Source organism: Tamandua tetradactyla, chromosome 8 (genome assembly GCF_023851605.1).
Source record: "Tamandua tetradactyla isolate mTamTet1 chromosome 8, mTamTet1.pri, whole genome shotgun sequence".
Taxonomy (NCBI): Eukaryota; Metazoa; Chordata; class Mammalia; order Pilosa; family Myrmecophagidae; genus Tamandua; species Tamandua tetradactyla.
Window position 1 is genome coordinate 99,744,262 of NC_135334.1, and position 24,719 is coordinate 99,768,980.

Below are 24,719 nucleotides of genomic sequence, written 5' to 3' on the forward strand. Positions count from 1 at the left end.
CAAACCATCAGATAGTTCCATCTTCCTAACACATATTAGTGACAGACCCTTCCAATGTGAAGAGTTCAGAATTGCCATAGCCCAAACACCCCTAAAAAAAGGGATGAAAAGATCAACGGTGATATACAGAGAAGACAGGAGTTAACAAATGAATATGAATTCTGAGCCATTAAATTGATATCTCTTTTAGTCTCCAGTATTTTAGAACAGCTAGAAGTAAAAACCTAAAATTGTGGAACTGCAACCCATGTCAAACTCTGAAATGTGTTCTACAACTAATTGTGGAGCAGCGCTTTGAAACGTATAGCTTTTTTTGATATATGTTATTTTTCACAAAAAAAAAGAAGGAAAAAATGTCAATTGTGATGATGGAGAAATGTTTGAGCCCTCTGGCCCCCTGTGTTCTGGAGCAACTAGAAGGAAAGGTATGGGAGGGTGTGTGGTGGTCCATGGCAGGCTCTGAGATCTGTCCTGTGACTGCTTGTTGTGGCGTGCTTTGAAAACTATCGATTTTTTATTTCTTTGCTTTGTGTTTATGTTTTACTATATAATAGAAAGTTAAATATATATATATTTCAGGCAAGAAGAGGATAAAAGGAAAAATTATTCCTGTGTGATGGACATTCACTATTTGAGGCTCAAAATTATACGAATGCCAAGCTGAGTCAGAGACAGCACACACCTGCCTAAGACCAACTGTGGATAAAAGGGAATATTGACTGCCATAGAGAAAAGGGGCAGGAATACTAAAAAGAATAAGGGCTAGATACAAAGGGCGTCCCTAAGACTGACAGTGAACTATCACAAAGGCAACCATCCTTGACCCTAACATGCACCCAGCTTGGAGACACAAGGAACAGTAGTCTACTATATTTAGGGAAATGCAAGGGCAGAGAGAGAAACCTTCCACTGTGGAGCAGGTGTGCAAGATGGTAGAATGCTGAGGATGAAGTGCTAACACTGAAGAGAAAAAAAAGATCCAGCACAAAATCATCCCCTCTTATAAGCAAGGCAGTGACATCTAGAGGCATTTGAAAACTGGTGAATTAAAAGTAACCATAGCTAAGAGGGCCACGGTGGTTCAGCAGGCAAAAGTGCTTGCCTGCCATGCCAGAGAACCTGGGTTTGATTCCCGGTGCCTGTCTGTGTTAAAAAAAAACAAACAAACAAAAAAAAGTAACCATAGCAGCAGCATAACCCAAACTTAGTCTGTTCAATTCCTGACTAAATTTACTCAACCATACCCATTAATAGCCTAACAAAAAATTCTGCTCAATCTTTTCTATCATCATGTCCGACTTGATTGTCTAACATGCAAATAACAAAATGGAAAGACACCCCAAAACAAAAACAAACAATGACAACAAACATTTCTCAAATATTAAATAATCAATAGAACTAGATTGAGACACGATCCAGATACTGAGATCCTCAGACAGGCATTTAAAGATAACTATCCTGAATATATAAAAGGATCTAATGTAAAAGATCTTCCACAATAGAAGGAAAATGTGAGCAGAGGCTAATGAATTTTCAAGGAATAAGAAACATGATAAATAGATAAAGAATTATATATATTAATGGTTTCAGTAGTAAAATTGACACAGCAGAGAAAATAATCATTAGGAAAACAGAAATTATCCTACTGCAATAAAAAAGGCAAAATAAATAAATGCATAAATAAATAAGTCAGAACTAGGCATTCAAAAGCTGTGCAACAATATCAAATTGTTTAATATGCCTGGAATTGGGTTTCCAAAATGATAAAGTTGTGAGAATGGGGCAAAGGAAATATTTAAAGTGACAGCAGATGAGAATTTTCCAAAAATAATGAAAGACAATCAATTATAGATTAAAATTTCAGAAAATTCCAAGTAGGATAAATACCAAAGAACAGCATCAGCAACAGTACACACATATGCACATGCATACACAAAAACACATACACATAGCACACACACAAGCACATGCACTTACACATGTATATAAACGAACATACACACAAATACACATATTTGCACACATCATAGTCAACCTGATGAAATCAACCAGAGAAAAATGACAAATTATATACAGAAAAGCAGATACATGCTACAGTGGAGTTCCCCATCATGAAGGATGAAAACCAGAAGACAATGGAAAAACAGCATTAAAGTGCAGACAGAAAAAAATACTGTCATTCCAGAATTCCATATCCAAGAAAAATACATTTCAAATACAAAGTGAAATAAAGACTTTCTAGGAGAAGCAAAAGCAAAGAACATTGACTGCCAGCACAAATGCGTGGAGAAGCGTTAAAATTTTTCACGCAGAAGAAATATGATAACAGACAAAAACGTTAGATCTTTGTAAAGAATTGAAGTGCTCTAGAAATGAAAAAAAGACTAAATGCAAATACAAAAGATGTTTTCCTTGTAATTAATTACTTATAAAGATAATTCCTATTTAAAAGAAAAATGGGAACAATGAACTGTGTGGTTAATAACGTGAAAATAAGATATATGACAAAAAACTACTATATGGCAAAAATACTACAAAAAAAGGAGGTTAGACTTTTACATATACTATCAAAAAAGTTTTGTGTACTTACATAAGTGGTATAGTATTACTTTAAAGCAGATGGTGTTAAATTAGAACTGTATATTGTAAACACTAGGGCAAATCCTAAAAATAAAACAGATGAGCAACTCTTAAACAATGATGGAGATATAATGGAATTAAAAATACTCAGTCTAAGAGCAAGGTGAGAAAGAAGAAAGAATAAATGCTACAAGAAAGAAGGTAAATTTAAATCTAATGATACCCATAATGACATTAAATGTAAGTTTTCTAAATATCTCAAATGAAAGAAATTTTAAAATTTTCAAATTGGGTAAAAGAAAACAAGACTCAAATTACATGAACCCAACATTAAATATGAAGCTATAGATAGGTTAGAAAGACACAGAACAAACTTTGAGCCATAAGAACTACAATTTCTGAGATGAGAAATACACTGAATTGAAAGAATAGAACATTGAACATTATAAAATGAGAAAATTAAAAGATTTAAAGTCATGGGAATGGATTATTGGAGTCAACAAAGGGGTAGGGTATTAGAAGAAATAATAGCTGAAAAATTTACAAATATTATGAAAATTATAAACCCAAATATCCAAGAATGGAAACAAACTCCAAAAACACACACAAAACATGAAGAAAAATCCACTAAGGACCATCATAGTCAAATTAATTAAAATCAGTGATAAACTGTATGATTTTTCTGTAAAGCTACTGTTGCTCTAATAAGAAAAACAAAAAACAAACAAAAATAAAACTTAACAGAAAAAAAAACACAAAAAACGATGAAGAGAAAAGCTTAATAAAATGCCAGAGGAAAAGCATTTAATACTTGCATAGGAATATACATAAGAATGACACTAATTCCTTCTGAGAAAGAATAAAAGCCATAAAAGTGTGGAAAAATTAATTTAAGTAGTCTTGAAAGAAAAACAAACTGTCAGTCCTGAATCGTTATACACTGAAGCGTTGTTTCAAATACAAAGGTGAGATAAAGAATTTTTCAGGCATAATAAAAGCTGAAAGAATTTACCACCAGCATACCCATATTACAAGAAATATTCAAAGAGGTTCTTCAAGTTGAATTAAAATGATTCCCAATGAAAATCTGGTCCTAAAAAACAAAACCATGGAGAACACAAGAAACAGTAACTACCTGGGTAGATATGTGGGATGTTTTTATTATCATTAATAATTATAATTGACAGCATAAACAATAATAATAAAAAATGTATTGTGGGGTTTGTAACACATGTAAATGTAAAATGAAAGACCAAGTGGATATATTTGGGAGGGGAGAAACAGAGGTAGGATATACTATTTTAAGGTTCATATATTATGTATGTGAAGTGGAGTACTGTCATTTGAAAGTACACTGTGATAATTTGAAGATGTATACCAAAAATGCAAACAAACAAAAACACAACAGCCACTAATACAAAGGGAATGCAGAACAAAAAATACTCAATCCAAAAGAAGGAAAAAGCAAGCAAAAACATCCAGATGGACAAAGATATAACAAATAATAAGGTGACAGAATTAAACTTAGCTATGTTAATGATCACATTAAATGGAAATGTTCTAAGTAGTCAAATAAAAAATGCAAATTGTCACATTTAATAAAGAAAAAGAAAAAGCCCAACTATATGCTGTGCCTACAAAACTTACTTTAAACGTAAATACATAATTATATTGAAAGAAAAAGTATTTTAAAAGATAAAATATATTAACATTAACCAAAGGAAAATTGGAATGTCTATATTTATTTCAGACAAAGCATATTTCAGAGCAACAAATATTACTAGAGATAAGGAGGCTCATTTTATAATGACAATGGATTCAATACATTAAAAAGACTTCATAATCCCAAATGTTTTTGTACCTGATAATCGGCCTTTAAAATACATTACATATAACTGAAAAAATTGCACATAGAAATAAACAAAACCACAATTACAGAGATTTTCACACTGATCTCTCGATAACTGACAGAGCATGAAGACATAAAATCAGTCAGGATAAAGAAAACTGGAGTACTGCGAATCAACCTGGAATAATACTGTATATAGAGAACATTGCACCTAAGAAGGGCAGAATATCATTTTCAAGTGCATGCAGAACAGTTACCAAGTTAGACCATATTCTGCATGATAGAACATGTCATGGTAAAGTTAAATAATTCATGTCCCACAAACTATGCTCTTTGTAGAAATGGTGTAAATGTAATTGTCAGAACAAACTTCCTTGAGATCAATAACAATGAAAAGCTCTCTGCCAATGTTTCTTAACCTTCTTTTTCATTATCACACCCTATCCTTCTAAGGAATCATTTTAAGGATTATTTTTCCTAATTGCCACCCTTCATTTAAATCTAATACCACAGGTATACTATATATCTGTTTCTATTATTATACACTTACCTGTGCTCTACAGCTAAAATAAAGGAGTAACTTTTTTTTTTCACCCCATCAATAACCAATAACAACTTTCAAACCATTGGTTGCAATAGTGACTCCACTGAGTATAAATGGTCAAGATATTAGGATACAAAAGAGAAGACTGAAATCAATATTAGGAATGAGAGAAGCGATAGCAGTACAGATTCTATACATATTTGATAGAAAACCAGGAATATCATGAACAGCTTCATGACAACAGATTCAAAAACATGAATTTGAAAGGACAATTTATTTAAAAGATGCAAAATAACAGAGCTCATTCTTAAAAATAATAATCTAAATATCTCTGTGTCTATTAAAGAAACTGAATTTTTATTTAAGACTCTTCCCATGAGTAAATGTTAGATATAAATGGCTTCGCCGGGTAGTCCTTATAAATGTTTAAGGAAGAGATAACATCAATTTTATATAAATTCTTTCAGAAAATGGAAAAGTAGTGGACATAGCTCATTTATGAGGAAATGATAGTAGCCTCTACTACCAAAGCTAGACTAACATATTGCAGGAAAAGTAAACTACAGACCAATATCCTTTATTAATATAAATGCAAAACTTCTGGCCCAAATTTTAGCAATTGAATCCAGCACTATATGAAATGTATGATATATCATGACTAAGTTGGAATATCCCAGGAATACAAATTTAGTTTAAATTTTATTATCTGAATTCAACACATTATAAAAAACAGTAATCAAGACAGTGTGGTATCAGTATCAAGATAGAAAAATAGATCAATGGAACAGAATAAAAGGTCCAGAAATAGACCCAGATATATATGTATTTGTTTGATATTTGACAAAAGTACAAAGGCAGTTCAGTGTAAAAAGATAGTCTTTTCAACAAATGTGCTGGAACAACTGAATATACATATGAAAAAAACAACTTTGACCTATATATCACCCCATATACAGAAATTAATTAAAATGGCCCAGTGATCGAAGGTAAAATAAAATACATGGGAACAAATATTTTTAACTTTTTGATAGGCAATGATTTTCTTATATACAACCTCAAAAGAATGATTCATATTAGAAAAATGATTAAATTGGTTTTCATCAAAATTGAAAATTTTTTTCTTCTTTTTTAAAGAAGTTGTGGATTTACAGAATAATCATGCATAAAATACAGGATTTCCATAGGCAACTCTATTATTTAACACCATGCATTGGTATAGAATATTTACAATTGATGAAAGCACATTTTTTAATTGTACTGTTAAAAATAGTCCATAGTTTAACTTAGCATTGACTCAGGGTAGTTCCATGGCTATTTTAAAATTTTTGTTCTGTTACCATATAGACAATCTAATATTTCCCCTTTGAATCACATTCAGATACATACTGCAGCGCTGTCAATTACCTTCAACACCATTCATTGTCAGTATTTCTATGATTCTAAACAGGTACTCTGTACACTTTAAGCCTTAACTTAAATGATGGGCACTTGGGGTGTTTCCATCTTGTGGCTATCGTGGATAATGCAGCTATGAGCATCGATGTGCAAGTGTCTGCTCCAGTCCCTGTTTTCAATTCCTTGGTTCCCCAATGCTGAGCTTTCTTGGCCTGCTCAGCAAATGCAGTCCTTCAGCAACTGTTCCATGCAGCATCGTTAGTCTCCTCTGTCCCAGGTAGGGTGTGTTGAAACAAAGGCCACCCAAAAAGCCATGTCCACAGTGATTCAAAGTTGCCAAACCAAAGCCATGTTCAGTGATTCGCTGTGCCACCTCTGCTCTTGGGGAAGATAATTTTTACAACGTTTTCTGATACCAGCAAGTTAGCTATGGTCTGGACTCCATTGTTGCCTGCTGGGAGAGTAGGTAGTAGGCACCTGTAGCCACAGTACAGAGAGAGCAAATTTACTGCTCTTTATTGTAATTTATCAGCTTTTTCCTCTAGCTTTTTCCTGGATGTTGCATGATATTCTTCTTGCCTCCAGAGTCTCAAAATATCTGTTTCAGAGAGCTCCTCACAGTTGTTCTGTTGGAAGGACTGAGTCCTAGATCTTTCTACTCCACTATTTTCGCATAATCCCAGATATCCATTTTAGGAATGTTTGTTTTTGAAGAACAGTTTTCTAAGAATAAAAAGACAAGTCACAAACTTAGAGAAAATATTTACCAGCCATATATTATAAAGTACATTTGTCAGAATATATAGAGGACTCATATTTCAACCAACAACAACAATAAACTGCAACATCAATCCAATGTAAATGGGCAAAACATTTGACTGTACATTTTGACAAGGAAAATACATAAATGCCAAATAAATACATAAAATGGTGGTTAACAACACTAGTCATCCTGGTAATACAAATTAAAACCTCAGTGAGATAATTATGCACTTATCAGAATGTATAAAATTTTAAAAGTTTCACCAAACCTAGTTTTGTCACAATGTGGTATTTCTGAAACTATCATGTGCTAATTAATGGTGGGTATGCAAAAAATACACACAGTTTTGAAAAACTTGGCAGTTCCTTAAAAGTCAAATATACTCCTACCAAATGATTCAGCCAACCCACTCTTAGATGTTTACTTAAGAGAAATGAAAGAAAATGCCCATGCAAATACATGTCCATAAAGTTGATAGCAGCTTTGTTACTATTATTTATTTATTTATTGCATGGGCAGTCACCGGGAATCAAACTTAGGTCTCCAGCATGGCAGGCGATAACTCTGCCTGCTGAGCTCTCATGGCCCACCTGATAGCAGCTTTATTTTTAATAGCCATTATTTATAATTGCCCAAATGTGCATTAAAATATTAATGTCTAAAAAAATTTCAATACACCGATACAATATAATGCTAGAAATTCTGTGCAATTAAAAGGAATCAACTATATATACAACAACATGGATAAGTCTCAAAATAATTTTGCTGAGTGAAAGAAGCCAGTCAAAAACAGGCTACATAATATTTTATCATTTATATAAAATTCTCGAAAATGCAAGCTTCTTGTAGTGAAAGAATGCAGATAGTTGTGGCTTGAAGATTGAAGGGGTCAGGTGAAAGGGATTTCAAAGGGGCATAAGGAAAATTTTCAGGGTGATATGTATGCTCATGATCTCAATTGTGGTTATGTTTTCATGGGTGTGTATATATATGTCCAAATATATTTAATTATGTACTTTAAATAAGTGCTGCAATTTTAAAACTGTTGCTAACTTTATTAAAAATTTCCAAGAAAAGAAACTATCCTTATATCCTAGTGAATATATAAACATGCTGAGGTACCTCCCTACAAGATAACATTATTCAGCAATAAAAACAAAAAACTATGTGCAATAATATTGCCGCATATTAAAAGAAATATTCTAAGTGAAAGAATACAGACGCAAAAATCTACAATTTGCATGATTTCATTTATTTGACATTATGGAAAAGGAAGAAGCATTGGGACAGAAAACAGATCAGTTGTTGCTAGAGGTGGAGCGGGGGTGGGGAGGTGTAGGTCGATTGCAAAGAAGCAGGAAGGAAATCCTGGGGTGATAAAATTTTTCTATATGCTGTCTGTGGTACTATTTACACAATTGTATGCATTTGTCAAAATGTATAGAGCTGTGCTCCTAAAGGAGCTAAATCTTAGTCTTTGTGAATTATACTTCAATAAACCTGCTTCAAAGATATATTCTAAGTATTATTAATAATTGCTTTTCTTATCCCTTCAATTGATTACAGTCATATAATCAACTATCACTCACTATGCTAAGTGCAGCGTGAACTGGTATAGAACATAAGAATTCTAAGACATATTCATGCCTTTTCTTCCTTCTTAATTCCTTTCTTTTATATAAAAATAGTTCATCTTGCTGCACTTGTCACAGAGGTTTTGTGAAGCAATCTTGTGCTTAAAATGATGTATCATTATAACTTTTCTTAATGTACTAAAGAATTAGGAACAGGAAAATGTAATCAAGTATGGTAGTTTTTCATCAAATGACTTATTTATGCATTTAATTGCTTAATTAAGCTTCATCTCCCTTAAAACAGTGTTTCAAAACCTTTGTTAAATCCCTAATTTTCAACTCATGGAAGTTTCTCTGAGCTGTGTGTTTTGTAATTTGTGTTATGAGAAAAGTAGTATTCTTTTTATTTTACCAGATATACAAATGACATTCTAAGATCACGTGGTTTCTCGAATACATTCATAGCCTCTACTCTGTCTCCTGCTGTAATTTCTGTCATTCTCTTTTGTCTTTTCCACCCCTTCTCTTCTTTAAGAAAATCGCTATCAAACCATGACATTACTATAAGCAGCCACACTAGGTCTGTGCCTTCTCTTTTTGGTCTCAGGGCCATGTCTCAGCCTTCCTGCACCATGGCATCTTTTGAATATGTTGCTAATACAAATAGATTTTCAAATTTTCAGCCTGTCATTTGATAGGCAGCCTTTGAAATAAGTATTTAAGTGTAAATGGAAATAGAAATAAAGAATAAAAATAAAACCTACAAAGCTCAAATATTCAAACCCCATTTTTAATTTGCTCTTCTTGCTCCAAGGAAATAAGCAACACATCTGCTAAGGCCTGTTCATTCTCATCACATCCTGGTGAGATTTGATGCCATTTGTTTTCAAGAGTCTGCAAAGGAAAACAGTTATCAAAGGAAACTCAACAGCCTTGTTTGCCTTTGCAGAAAAGAACCTTCCCAGACCTTATTTTTGCAAGTACTATCTAGTGCCAATAAGCATGAACAACTGTAGTAGGCTGAACCATGTTCTCCCAAAGATATCTAGGGTCTTTAGAACTTGTGAATATGTTACTTACATGGAAAAATGAACTTTGCGCTTGTGATTAAGTGAAGGAGCTTAACAGGGAGAGATTGTCCTGAATTATTTGAGTGGACCCAACCTAATTTGAAGGGTCCTTATAAGAGGGAGGCAGGAAGATCAAAGTTAGGAAAAAGCGATATGACAAAAGAAGCTGATACGGGAGTGATAAAAACACAAGTCAAGGATGCTGTCAGCCTCAAGCAGGGAAAAGCAAGGAATATATTCCCTCCTGGAGCCTCTGAAAACAATCAACTCTGTTTATACCTAGATTTTATCTTCAGAATTCTGACTCCCAAAACTGTGAAATAATTGAGTTGTTTTAAGTCACTAAGCTTGTGCTTATAATTTCTTATGGTAGCAATAGGAACGTAATGCAACAACTAATACGATAAAATACCATCCTATTAGATTGATGTGAGGATTGCATTAAATTCGATGATATATACTAGAATAATATTCTGAGCATCACATGAGAATTTTTTATGTGCTATCCTTTAAAAATATATTATTAGGATTTTTAAGGCTGTTTATATACAGTTCTTCTAGAGGCCACAGGTCATAATTTAAGTTGGCCAGATTTGCAAAGCCAGGTTTGGACTATAGACATTCTGCTTCTAAAAGCCTACATTTGAATCACCATGACATCTCCATATATGAATATGGAAATAAAATCATCTCATGGTAACACCATCTGTATTTGTCAGGGTTCTCTAGAAAAACAGAACCAATAGGAGATATCTGTAAATATGAGATTTGTAAAAGTGTCTCATGCAATCATGGGCACGCAAGAGTTTAAAACCTATAGGGCAGGCCATGATGTTGTCAACTCTGATGAAGGGTCTTGACAAATTGCAGAGGAGAGGCTGGCTAAAGAAGTGGAATCTCTCTTCTCCCTTAAAACTCTTCAACTGATTGGATTCTCTCATTTTTGTAAGACACCCTTCATTGATCATAGATGTAATCAGTCACAGATGCAAACAACAGACTGATGACTTAATAAACCAGCCTTCTGGTTTATCAACTAGTCACAAAATATCCTTCAAATAACAGGCCAGTGCTTGCCTGACCAACAACTGGGCACTGTCACCTGGCCAAGGTGACATCTGAACCTAACCATCAGAGTCCACCCCTTGTCAACTTGGCAGCTGTACACATAACCTTAAACCACACTAATCTCTAAATAGAACACAATAACAGTCATACGTTTCACCTAACAATACTCAGCTCTCCTGTATACAATCGAAAACACTAAATCTCTCCAGAATAGGATACAAGACCTTAGGTACTATTCACTCCTAAACTTGATATCTTGTAACTTAAATACTATAACATGAACAATACAACTTATGTCATAGGATAAGAAGAAAATAAGATATTTGCTTTATGTGCAAATATAAACATACTCATAACAAAGGAGGAAATATTCATACCTTCACAGTTCTCACTTTTGTAACTGGCCATGTAGTCATAGTCCATACTTATCATTACCTTCTTCCACTAACCATTCCATATTCCCTTTACCCTCAGCAAGCACTTTAGCTGGCCTTGGTTCTTTGACTGTTGGGATGACCCAAACGTTAATTCCTGAAATTTCTGGGTCATTGGTAAATTATGTCTGTTTTGAGTTGTTACAGTTTTCCATTGGCTTTAATCACAGGGCATGGGAGTAATAGGAGATATCCTAAGTAATCTCCTGTATTCCAGGAAAACTCTTCTTTACCTCCATTGTGTAGGTGCAGCCTTATTTCCCCTAGATAGTTAGGATCAAACATTCTAGCCAGTATAGTAATTCTCTTCCTGGCCTATTGACTCAGAGGATTGAGAAGGCCAAAACGCAAAGTGGCAGACTTAACTTCCTGTTCAATGGAATCATTGTTGTGTCTCCTGGTAGGAGCATGCTTCCTTTTGGAACTAAGACCTGTAGACCAGTAAAGCTTAAGGTTTCAGAACAGGAAACAATTTTTTTTTTCTAGTAGACCACTAGGGATGATACTGAGTTGTGCCCTCCTCTTTCTATTCCTTGATTCCTGGACCCATGAATCCTGGCTATGGGAGAAACAGCACCATAGAGTAGATGCTGATTCAGAGCATACACAGCCTCCTGGAGAATGTTGTCCCAGCTCTGCAAGGTATTGCCACCTGGTTAGTGCCATAATTGGGTTTCCAAAAAGCCATTCCATCATTCTATTAATCTAGCTGCCTCTGGATGATGGGGAACAGGGTAAGACAAGAGAATTTCATTAGCATGTGTCCATTCCCACACTTCATTTGCAGTGAAGTATATTCCTTGATCAGAAACCATGATGTGTGGAATACCATGACAGTAGATAAGGTAAGTGGATAAGGATTTACCTTGGAAAATGTAGGTCCACAGATGGTAGTTTTGGCAGAAGCATTGTGTGCAGGGAAGGCAAACTCTTATCCAGGGTATGTGTCTATTCCAATTAGAACAAATTGCTGCCCCTTCCATGATGGATGTGGTCTAATGTAATCAACCTTCCATCAGGTAGCAGGCTGATCAACTCAGGGAATGGGGCTGTACTGGAACTGAATATGGGTCCTTGCAATTATCAGTGATCATAATCAAGTCAGCCTTGATAAGTGGAAGTCATATTGCTGAGTCCATGCATAATCTCCATCCCTACCACTATGCCCACTTTGTTTGTGAGTCCATTGGACAGTGCAGGAGTGGCTGGGGAAAGAGGACGAGTTGTATCCATAAGAAAGGTCATTTTATTCATTTGATTATTGAAATTTCACTCTGCTAAAGTCACCCTTTGGTGAGCATTCGCATCCTCATGTTTTTGCCAACTCAGAAGGGTCTATTCACATACCTCTTTCCCAGACCTCTTTGTCACCAATTTTCCACACATGTGCTTCCTAGTTCCTAACCATCCTGCAAAACCTTAAGCAACAGACCATGAGTCAGTATACAAAAGCACCTCTTGTCAGTTCTGCATCCAACAAAATGAACAACAAGGTGAACTGCTTGAAGTTCAGCCCACTGGGAGAGCTTACCACTGCTCTTCAAGAACATCCAGAAAAGGGTTGCCGTACTACAGCTGTCCACTTTCAGGTACTACCTACATATCATGCAGAACCATCCATAAACCGGGCTCAAGTTTTCTCTTCCCCAGTCAATTGACTGTAAAGAACTTCCCTAGAGGCCATAGCTATGGGGCTATAAAAGAGAAGGTAATGTGGCAGGAGTGGAGGCCATGGACATTTGAGCCACTTTCTCATGTAAAGTACTTGTGCCTTCAGGGCCTACTCAAGGCCTGTCTCTTATATATCATTTCCATTTTATGATGAAGTTCTGCTGTGCATCCCCAACTTTATGGCTTGGTGGGTCAGATGACATACAGTTTGTGACAGGCCACTCAGGTCTCATGGTAACTTGGTAGCCCATGGTTAAGTGTTCAGCCTCTACTAAGGTCCAGTGCCAGGCCAAAGACTGCTTCTCAAAAGGAGAGTAGTTATCTGCAGAGAATGTTAAGGCTTTATTCCAAAATCCTAAAGACCTGCATTGTGATTCTCATATAGGGACCTACCAAAGCCTCCAGACACCATATCTGTTTGCCACTGACACTTTCACCACCATTGGATCTGCTTGATTATATGGCCTAAGCGGCAGAACAATTTGTGCAACAGCCTGGACCTGTCACAGGGCCCCCTCTTGTTCTGGTCCCCATTCAAAATTATTAGCTTTTCTGGTCACTCAGCAAATTGGCCAGAGTAGAACACCCAAATGAGGACTATGTTGTCTGCAAAATCCAAACAGCCCAAATGGGCATTGTGCCTCTTTTTTGGTCATAGGAGTGGCCAGATGCAATAACTTATCTTTTGTCTTGGTGTCTTGGTACAAGAAGAGTGGGGTGCTGTTCCAAACATGTTGGAACAGATTTTCAAATGGAAAAGGGAAAGATTCTGGAGGAGTTGTGAGGAGCTAGAATGCCTTCAAGAGACTATTGGTAGAAATGTGGGCTCTAAAGAAATTTCTGATAAGCCCTTAAACAGAAATTATGCACTTATTATTGCAACCTGGAAGGAAGACCGTCTTTGTTTTAAAGTTGTAGAGTATTTGGCAAAATTGACCACTGGTTATGGAAAGAAGGTAGATTTTAAAATCCATAAACTGGAAAATGTAGCTGAGGAGATTTCCGAATTAAATGTGTAAAATGAAGCCTGGTTTCTCCTTGTAGCTTATAGTGAAATGCTGCAGAAAAGAGATAAGCTGAGAACTGAACTCTTGGATACAAAGAAACCAGAAATTGATGGTTTGGAAAATTCTGGGCTCCCAGAAAAGAAGATTCCAGAGACTAGTGCCCCACATGAGAATGTAACCAAACGGAACCAATCAGTCATTACAGGATAAGCCAGGATCGGAAATGGAGTTATCCAGAAGGGATTTTTGGAAAGTCCTATTGTCTGATAGGTATGATCCCAGTATACTATATAGAAAACCATCAAGATTGTTGTAGTATTTGTATAAATGAAATCACTGCCAGTCTGGACTAAAAGGAACAGAAAAGGGGCAAATTGAAGGAAAATTAACTTCAAGGGCAGAACCATGGAAGCTAAGGTCTGAAGCCAAGAAAACTTGGGCCAGGAGAGTGGACCCACCCATGCACTCGGAGAGGGTGACTTTATTCCAAAGGCAGAGGGCAGGCCTTCTACCCTGCTCAGGAAGAGTTTCAGAGTCCTAAGCCTCAGAGAGGTGGAACATATTCTTTGGGGATTAGGGAGAGCCTTACTGCTGCCCCATTGTTCGGAGGGGGTGGAGCATGCGCCCAGGTGTTGCACTGATACTTGGAGAGGTTAGAGCCAAGAAAACAATGGTCTTTCCAACGTATCCCAATGTTACAACCATCACCCTAGTGTTTGGAGAGGGTAGGGCCACTGCACAAGCCCTTAGAAAGAGTCAAGGCTGCTACTTTCTAAAGCCCCGAGGATGAATGACCCTCAGACTTTGAAATCTAATGGAGTTTGCCCTGAAAGTTTTCAGAATTGTTTAGGTTCAGTGATACCTGTTTTCCTTCCAGTCTCTCCTACAGCAATGGGAACATATATCCTATGACTGTACCTCTTTTGTACATTAGCAGCAGATAACTTGTTCTGAGTTTTCACAGGTCCACATCCAGAAGAGAATTTTGCCTTAGGATGACCATGCCTGTAACTGACTTTGATAAGATTTTGAACTGATTTTGACTTTCTAAATCTGCTTCTTATTCTGTCCCTTGTATCTCAGTAAATGGCATAACTATCCATCTATTTTAGCCCCAAACATAGCAGTCACCCTGATTTCTCACTTTCACTTATCCTCTTTCCAATCTTTCCAATCTATTAACAAGCCCGTCTGATTCTACTTCTAAAACATATCCTTAATCCACACATTTCTCTTGATCTCCACTCTTCCTACCATAGTCTAAGAAACACTGAGGTAACAATCCCCTAACTACGCCTCCCCTCCTTCTTGCATTACTTCATCTTAGTAGATCATTCTCACATAGACGCTCTACATGATCTGGCCCCTGCCCACCTCCTCGCTGCATCTCATAACCACTTGTACCCTTAAACAAGTACCTCTGTACTTTAGTCATGCTGGTTTCCTTTCTGTCCTTTGAAAAGACTAAGCTCTTTCCTATATGTGAAACTTTACATTCTTGGTACCTCTCTTGTCATTCAGAACTTGAGTTAAAGTTCCTTCCTTAGAAAAACTTTCCCTGCCTATAAGACTCAGTCACTTGCAATTATATTTTACTTTTTTATTTATCAGCAATGCAATAACAACTAAGTAATGTTATTATTTTTACACCTTTGTTTACCTCCCCAAACTAAAAATCTTCACAAGAGCAAATATGTCATGAATCAAATACTAGGTACTAATAATATGTAGTAAATCAAGAAGTGTGACAAGTTTGTCCTGATGTGAAAAGCTTTGGGATAAGAAAGGATTTAACTATAGATCATATGAGTTTGGATAGTATCAGAATGCATATTTAATCTGTGTTTGGGATTGGTCAAACTGTGTATATTTGAATACATTCAGCATGTGTGAGAAATTAGCTCTGGGTCAGTCTTAGGCTAAGGCACGTGGCCTATTGTGGCCTTAGCAGCTGCCAAGACTCTTCATGAGTCTTGACTTTAGACACGTGCTCCAGTGCTTTGAACATAGAGAACAGCACTGTTTCCTTTCCAGAAGTCATGCTCCTCTTTCCTCAGGTCCCTTCAAAGAACTCTACAATGAGCAATTTAAATTCAAAAAGAGCAACAACAACAAGCATCAAAAGAGAATTGGGGATTATGAAAGAAAAGAAGAAATAAAAGTGATGGGAGAAAATGAGTCCTTTGATGTTTCTAATGTTGCTGCTAATGGTTTCTTTCAATGTTGCTTTGGGAAAGATAAAGTACATGAAAGCCTTGGGAATGGTCATTTCTGTTCTTGTTGCTAAGGAAGGGAAATTGCTGTATGGGCTTTCCCAGCCATTTCAAATGTTCTTTTCATGTACTAATGTCCTTTTTTGGAGGTACCAAGGACAGAAAAAACATAGACGTTAGGGAAACCTTGTGCATTAGGGAGGGATTCGGAAGCACCTCCTCCCCTTAGTGGTCTGTTGCTTTTCAGTAATAACAGTATCTACTGTAATTTAATATTCTCTTTGTGTAAGGACATTGCCAACCACCTTACTGGGCCTGTTGGATTTATTGTACTATGCAAAACCATTGTAATGAAGTTTGTATTATCATTTGTACATCCTAGACAAAACAGAGAATTAGAGATATTGTGAAGTTACTCAGAGGCTTCTCAGCAAGTGGGTGATAGCCCTGGAAATTAAATTTAGTTTTATCAGATTCAAAACATGTGAACTTGACCATATCGACAGTGCTTTCTACCCATTTCAGCCTAAGTGATTTAAGTTCTCCAAAGTATGCTCTTCATAGTTGTATTAATTTGTTAATGCTGCCAGAAAGCAATATACCAGAAGTACAATGGCTTTTAAAAAGGGAATTTAGTAAGTTGCAAGTTTACCTTCTAAGGTTGAGAAAATGTCCAAATTAAGGCACCGACAAGAAGTTACCTTCACTCAAGAAAGGCTGATGCCATCTGGAACACCTCTATCAGCTGTGAAGGTATGTGGCTGGTATCTGCTCGTACCTTGCTCCTGGGCTCTGTTGCTTTTAACCTCTGTTCCCATGGGGGGTTCCTCACTAGCTTCTCTGAAACTATGTTTCATCTCTTGACTTCCCTTGACTCTCTCCAGGTTCTGGCTTGCTTAGCCTCTCATGGGAAGGTACCTGGTAATGTCTGCTTGGCTCTGCATCTCTAGTCATCTGGGTCTTGTGTTGGTTTTGTTAGCTCTGCTCTCCAAGTGTCTGCATCTGTTCTCCAAGTGTCAGCTCTAAGCTGTTTCCAAAATGTTTCCTCATTTAAAGGTACCTGGTAAACTAATCAAGACCCACACAGAATGGGTGGAGTCACATGCCTATCTAATCAAAAGTTCACACCAACAGTCGGGCCTGTCATATCTCCATGGAGATAATCTAATCAAAGTTTCCACCCTACAGTGTTAAATCAAGATTAGAAGAAATGGCTACCCCTACAAAATTATATCAGGATTAAAACTCGGCTTTCTAGGGTACACAATAGTTTCAAACCAGTACAAGAGTTCAAACACTTTTGTGTCTGAGATGCAGGAGTCAACACTTACTGCTTCTATTAGTTTTCCTGATAAGGCTTGTAGCCTCTCCCTCTGAGAAGTTGAAGTGATTCCCAGGTGGCTACTTTCCATCAATACTTCCCTAATAAGTGTTAAATTTCCTTTCCTCTTGTCTAGAACTTCCTTTTCTGACTCCTATGACTGGTGATATGAAGCAAAAATATTTTCACGTTCAACTTTCTTAAAATGAAATATGTGTTTTAATGCCAAAATCCTCAGTCTCAACTGAAATATCCTATTCTATTACAGATAAGGAAACAGGTTTATTAGAAAGTGAAAAAGCCTACCATGAGTCACATATCAAATATGATATGGCGTTATAACTGTTTCATGTTGTTGACTTAACCTTTAATATTTCAGAATAACCCTCTTTATATTTCTTGACACAGAAGATATATTCCTCACTGAGGACCTAAATCTGATGCTGCAAACAAATTACTCCCAATATGCAGGAGTTTGTAACAAACAAATTAAGGAAATCTCACAGATTCTAAAGGTCAGGAATTCAAGAGCAACTTAACTGAATGGCTCTAGCTCGGAGTTTCCTACAAGATTGCTGTCAAGCTTTTGGCCAGAGCTGCAATCATCTACGAACTCATCTAGTTCTATAGGACCTACTTCAGAAAGACTCATTCACTGTAGGCTAGAGGTCTCAATTCCTCATCATGAAGTTCTTTTGTTACGGTTACCTGTGTTCTCACAACATGGCAGTTGGCTTCTCCCAGAGTAAGTGGTCCAAGAGCAGGAGACCAAGTCAAAGTTTTTTGATAATCTAGCTTCAGAAGTTGCACATCATTACGTCTATGTTATTCAATTCAATTAGAAACAGATTATGAACTCCGGCCCACACTAAAAAGGAGGTGAATTTGGATTCAACTTTTGAGAAACTGTCAAAGAATACATGGTCTTAATTTAATTGACCACAAGGTTATTGCTTTAAACTTTCTTACCTATTGAAATGTTCTTCCCCTTTGACATCTGCTTGGCTAGCTCCCTTAATTCTAACAATTTTACATAGTTGAAGAAGCCTATTATGACCACTGCAGCAGATACTGTTGGTGTTCTGCTCAGGTTTTCTCATATAAATATTGTCATTTTCTTGTGCTCCTTCCATAACTTTTCCTTCTAACACCTGTATCTCCTACACTCTTTGTAGGATTGCCCTCATGCTATTTATTGGACCTGACTTGCCATACACAGAGACCCAGATATGACTGAGATTTTCAATTCCTTCTTTGACCCACTAGGGTAGCCCTTAGCCAATGACTGATTGGTGTGCAAATGGAGAAGTTTACCTCTTTGCCCCTGCTGACATAGAATCTTATTTACACTGTACAGCTCCTTGCTGAATCAGGTTGAGGATGTGTACTTGCCTGAAGTTGCTCCTTCATTTGTTTTCCTCTTTCCTCTCCTACTTACCCAAATCTGTCACCATTTTCCTGCATATCATTTTTAGTAAATCATTTGCACACTAACCCTCAGCTCTGAGTAAACTTTGAGAGAGCCCTATTGGAGAGAACTGCCCCATTTAATTCTATAAAATGGTAACCACCTCCAGATACATCTCTGATACCTCCGATTTCCTTATTTTTTTCCATAGCACTTATTACCTTTCACCACACAATAAAATTTTATTTACCCATTTACTATTTACTGTCTGTCTCCAATCACAAAAAAATGTACAACCATAGCAGGGTAATTGTCTCTTCTGTTTTTGTAGTATGTTGACTTTGTTCCCTCCATTATTTGGGAGATTTCTTTGGAAGGCTGATGCTTACTGGCTAGGTAAAAAAGTGAACAGTTAAGCATCAATTACATTGAAAGAGTCATGAACCCAACTACAGTAAAGGCTATCTGGCTGATGCCAAGTCTCTGAGTATTTTTTACAACTTCAAAACAAAAAGAGAGTTTGGAAGAAATAAATGAATATGACAATCAACCATGGCCAATCAATGGTGCAGAGTAGAAAACTGGCAGCCAGAAGTCTTTCAGCATCATATTAATAACCGAAATCATGAATCTGAAGTCTCCATCACTCTTCATTGCAGAGTGAAACTTACTCATGGATAAGAATGAACAGTCACTGAATACCCCATAAATCTTCCTCAAATGTCCTGCTCAAAATAGAGTCATTTGATGCAAGAGTTGGCAGTAAGGTGTAACTATGTGTCTAGGTGTGCACCTGACTATATGAGTGAGTATGTGAAAGTTGTATGCTGTATTTCTTTTTTTTTTACAGAAGTTTTCTCTTATAATTTCTAAGTTGTCTATATTTTTATTTTTACCATAGACAGAAGATATCAACATGCTTGTTGATCTCATCTACAGACTTTGTTGACAACTGCTAAACAGTATTAAAGATCCATCATGCAATGGATAACTATTTCACCCTTGTTTCTCATGGAACTAACTACAATATCTCTTATTCTAATTCCCTACTTGTGCCCAGCACCAAGCGTTTTATAATTTTGATCTTCCTTTTCCTTTCCTTTCCCCTATGGGTGTTAGGGTTGATATAATCTGAAAATATGTAAGTATAAAGAAACAAAATTCAGAGCTCAATATTCTTGATTTTTATACTTCCAACCAAATCATAAACATTCATAATCCATGTACTAAGCACTGTATTGATTTTCTCTGCTATTTGACAGAAAACAGATAGATGTCTCTTTCACTGGTCTAATGGCAGGGAAATCAACATTTAACAAGTCTAAGTCATTGGATTCCAGTCAACCACAATGGAAATATAAGACACTCCATGGTATCATTCCTCCATAGACTCTTTGAACAACTAGCAGAAACTAACATAGCCATCTTCCTCAGAATCCCAGAAAACACTCAAATTGTTATAGGACTGGACAAGTGCCAAGTCAAGAAAATACACCTTTAAAAAATATTAGGAGGTTGTGGCATGTCTGCTGCCCCATATCCATTCTGTCCCTGGTGCTGCGTGGAGCCAGCCTATGCTCCCACTTTCAGCACTGGCCCTATTCCTGCTCCCAGAGGGAGCAGAGTTATCCCTATGTGCATTCCTGGTGCCTGTATGTCAGGGTTGATCTATCTGGTGGCATTCTTAGAGACTGAACAGGGAACTCATCTTGGCTTGTACTCCCAGAGCTTGCCATTTAGTCAGAATCAACTTGCATAAAATTAAAGAAGAACAAAAATTAATTGTCAAGGTGGCCTAAGAGAAAGGATTATCTGTTTTTAAGTCATACTACAGAACACCCCCGAGAGTGTGTAAGTCTATTTTATAAGGAGTAAAGGAGACATTCAAATTCCTGTAAATGGGGAAACTCCTAGTTATCAGCAAGGGCAAGCCCAAGAAAAAAATAAAGACTCAGAAAAGTTGGAAATAATCCTGCCTGTGCTGGTATGAAAATATTATGTATCCTATAAAAGTCACGTTTTAATCCTGATCCAATTTTAGGGGAACAACTGTTCTTTTACTCCTAATTCAATAATGTGGGTTGGAATATTATTCAGGCATAAGAAGGAATGAAGTTCTGATACATTAGACTTCATTGATGAACGCTGAAGACATCATGTTGAATGAAATGTCAGACAGAAATGGACACATATTGTATGATATCCTGATATGAAATAATGTGAATAAGTAAATTCATTAGAGACAGGTTACCAACGGGCTGGGGTGGGTTAGGGAATGGGGAGTAAAGACTTTCTCTTTAGGCTGTTGGAAAAGTTTTAGTGATGGATGGTGCTCATGGTAGCACAATATTATGAGTACAATCAACACCACTGAATTATATATTAGAATGTGGTTAAAGGGGGGAAATTTAAGGTTGTATATATGTTACCATGTATAGTAACTTGAAGCTTCAGTCAAGAACAAAGCAGGAACAAATCATGGAGTTTACAGTTTATTGGTGTGTCAGAGAGACTATAAATATAGCCCAACAAGAAGTGTCATTCACATAGAACATAATATGTATGCTTTGCAAAGTGGCAACCTCAATAGGTAAAGACCAATATTAAACAAAATTAACACATGAAATATAATTTATTTATTCAGTATATATTATTTGCTAGCATCATTTACTTGCTTGAATTACCTCAAAGAGTAAACTGGATAAAAGTCATAAATATCATGGAGCTTTATATTTTTTTGTTCAGAGGAGCCAGACTTAAAAAAAAAAAAACTGAGAAGAAAATCATAGTTTATGTTAGAAGTTAATGAGTGTTCTCACAAACAAAGAAAAATAGCACAGGGGGAGGAGAAGAAGCATATTTTTTTCAGTAACAGAGTGATCAGGATAAATATCATTTGAAGAAGAGGAGAGAGTTTGCCTAACAGCTGCATAAGAGTAGAGTGTTTCAGGCAGTGAAAGTACCTATACTAAAGATATTTAAAGTGTGGAGCTGACATCAAGTGGAAAGTGAAGCAGTTTGGGGTGGAAGATTGACATTTCAGTAAAAGACATTGTCATGGTTAGGGACAGGTGTCAACTTGGCCAAGTTGTGGTACCTGTTCATCTGATTGGGCAAGCGCTGGCCTGTCTGTTGTAATGAGGACATTTCATAGCATTAGGTCATGATCACGTCAGCTACATCCACAGCTGATTCCATTTGTAATCAGCCAAAGGGGAGTGTCTTCTGAAATTAGTGATGCTAAATCCAATCATGGGAAGCCTTTTAAGGAGGACTCAGAGGAGAGAGGTTGCATTCCTGCTTTGGCTGGTGAGCCTCTCCTGTGCAGTTCATCCAGGCCATCCATTGGAGTCATCGGCTTCGCAGCCTGCCCTGTGGATTTTGGACTCTGCGTTCCTACGGTCACGTGAGACACTTTCATAAATTTTATCTTTGCAAGTGTTCCCTGTTGATTCTGTTGCTCTAGAGAACCCTAACTAATACATCTTGGTACCGGGAGTGGTTCTTAAGGAACAGAATCTTAAAAATGGGTTTTTATGAATGGTTTTCTACTCTGACTGGGCTCAGAGACACTAAGGACTCTGATTCCCGTAATCAGAATGACACTCCCAATCCATGGACTAAGTTGGCAAAGGAGATAGTCAAAATATCATCATTCGATTCTCCTAATGCTTCGCTTGTACGAAGCCAGACTCTGGGGGATAATGTTTTTGACACCTTTACAGAGTTTTGTAGGAATAAGGGTTATAGAGATGTTGGTTGGTTGTTGTTAGATACACTGTCTACATTAAAGGGTGAAAGGGATGGGCTTAAGGCTTCAAACAAGAAGCTTAAGTGCCGTCTGAAAGATGTAGAGGTTTCTATGAGTATCCTGAAGGAAAATTTTATTTCCTGTAGCCGTAGACTTGAGATCTCTGAAAATCAGACTCAGAATCTTATTGTTAGAGTAGCAACTTTACAACGTAATCTGAAATCTCAGTCTTGCATGGTGTCTGCTGTTAAAGTGAGAGCATTGATTGGAAAGGAGTGGGACCCTGAAAAATGGGATGGTGACATATGGATCGATAATGATGTTGGGGGTGAGGTTGAAACCCTAGACCATGCTGAGCCTTCTTTAGATAACCCTGTAATAGTCTGCCCTGAGGACATAGATGCCCCACCTCCAGCCTGCCTTGAGAAATTGGCCACCCAACCTCCTCCTGAAGGGATTAGCCCTAGAGTTATTAATCCTGTTTCACCAGATGAAACTGCAAATGAAAGCCCTGAAGCAAATGGCTTGGAAGATATTTCTAATTCTTTTCATGACCCACCCCCACCACCCCTCATTTCTTCTAGACCTATAACTAGACTAAAGTCCCAACAGGCCCCTAAAGGTGAGGTACAAAGTATCACACATGAGGAGGTACGTTATACTCCAAAAGAACTGTGTGAGTTTTCCAATTTATATAGACAGAAATCAGGGGAATATGTGTGGCAATGGATTTTAAGAGTGTGGGATAATGGTGGGAGGAATATAAGGCTGGATCAGGCTGAATTTATTGATATGGGCCCACTAAGCAGAGATTCTGCATTAAATGTTATAGCTAGAGCAGTTAGAAAAGGTGTTAACAGCTTGTTTGGGTGGTTGGTTGAAACATGGATCAAAAGGTGGACAACATTACCTGAGGTTGAAATGCCAGAACTGCCCTGGTATAATGTAGATGAGGGGATCCAGAGGCTTAGAGAGATTGGGATGTTAGAGTGGATTTATCATGCAAAGCCTGCTCTTACACCCCAGGAATGTCCAGAGGATGCACCTTTTACCAGAACAGTGAGAAATAAATTTGTGAGACTAGCACCATCATCCCTCAAGAGCTCTGTGGTTGCACTTCTCTGTAGGTCAGATATTACTGTAGGAACTGCTGTCACTGAGCTGGAATCCTTAAACACAATGGGGATGACAGGATCCCGAGTTGGCAGAAGCCAGGTGGCAGCACTTAATCACCAAAGACAGGGTAGACGTGGGTATTATAATAGACAACAAACTCAAAGGAGGCATCAAAATTATATGAGATGCAGAGATTTGTGGCATTGGCTAGTAAATCATGGGGTGCCTAGAAATAGAATAGAAGGGCAGTCTACTAAATTCTTGTTGGAGCTGTATAAACAAAAGAGTTCTAGGTCAAGGGAACAGAAGTCTAACCTGAATTACAAAAACACAGAGTCACGGCCCCTTAACCAATTTCCAGACTTGAAACAGTTTACAGACCCTGAGCCCCTTGAATGAAGGGGAGGCCAAGTCCTATGGGGGAGAAATCTGTTACACTGCCACAAATTTATACTGTTAACCTTCCTCTAAGTATTCCCCAAGGAGACCGATGGCCTTTTACCAGGGCAAATGTGCATTGGGGAAAAGGAAATGATCATATTTCGGGGATTATTAGACTCTGGTTCAGAAGTGACATTAATTCCAGGGGACCCAAAACGTCACTCTGGACCACCAGTCAGAGTGGGGGCTTATGGAGGCCAGGTGATCAATGGAGTTTTAGCTCAGGTCCGTCTCACAGTGGGTCCAGTGGGCCCCTGGACCCATCCTGTAGTTATTTCCCCAGTTCCGGAATGTATAATTGGCATAGACATACTGAGCAACTGGCAGAATCCCCACGTTGGTTCTCTAACTCATGCAGTGAGGGCTATTATGGTGGGAAAGGCCAAGTGGAAGCCACTAGAACTGCCCCTACCAAGCAAAATAGTAAATCAAAAGCAATATCGTATTCCTGGAGGGATTGCAGAGATTACTGCCACTCTTAAGGACTTGAAAGATGCAGGGGTGGTGATTCCCA

At 37.3% G+C, this 24,719-nt stretch overlaps 1 pseudogene; it reads left to right on the forward strand.

Moving 5' to 3' along the window:
- Window positions 1-12,107: 12,107 nt before the first annotated feature.
- LOC143645258 (protein PRRC1-like) overlaps window positions 12,108-24,719 on the forward strand; it is a 41,177-nt pseudogene continuing 28,565 nt past the window's right edge.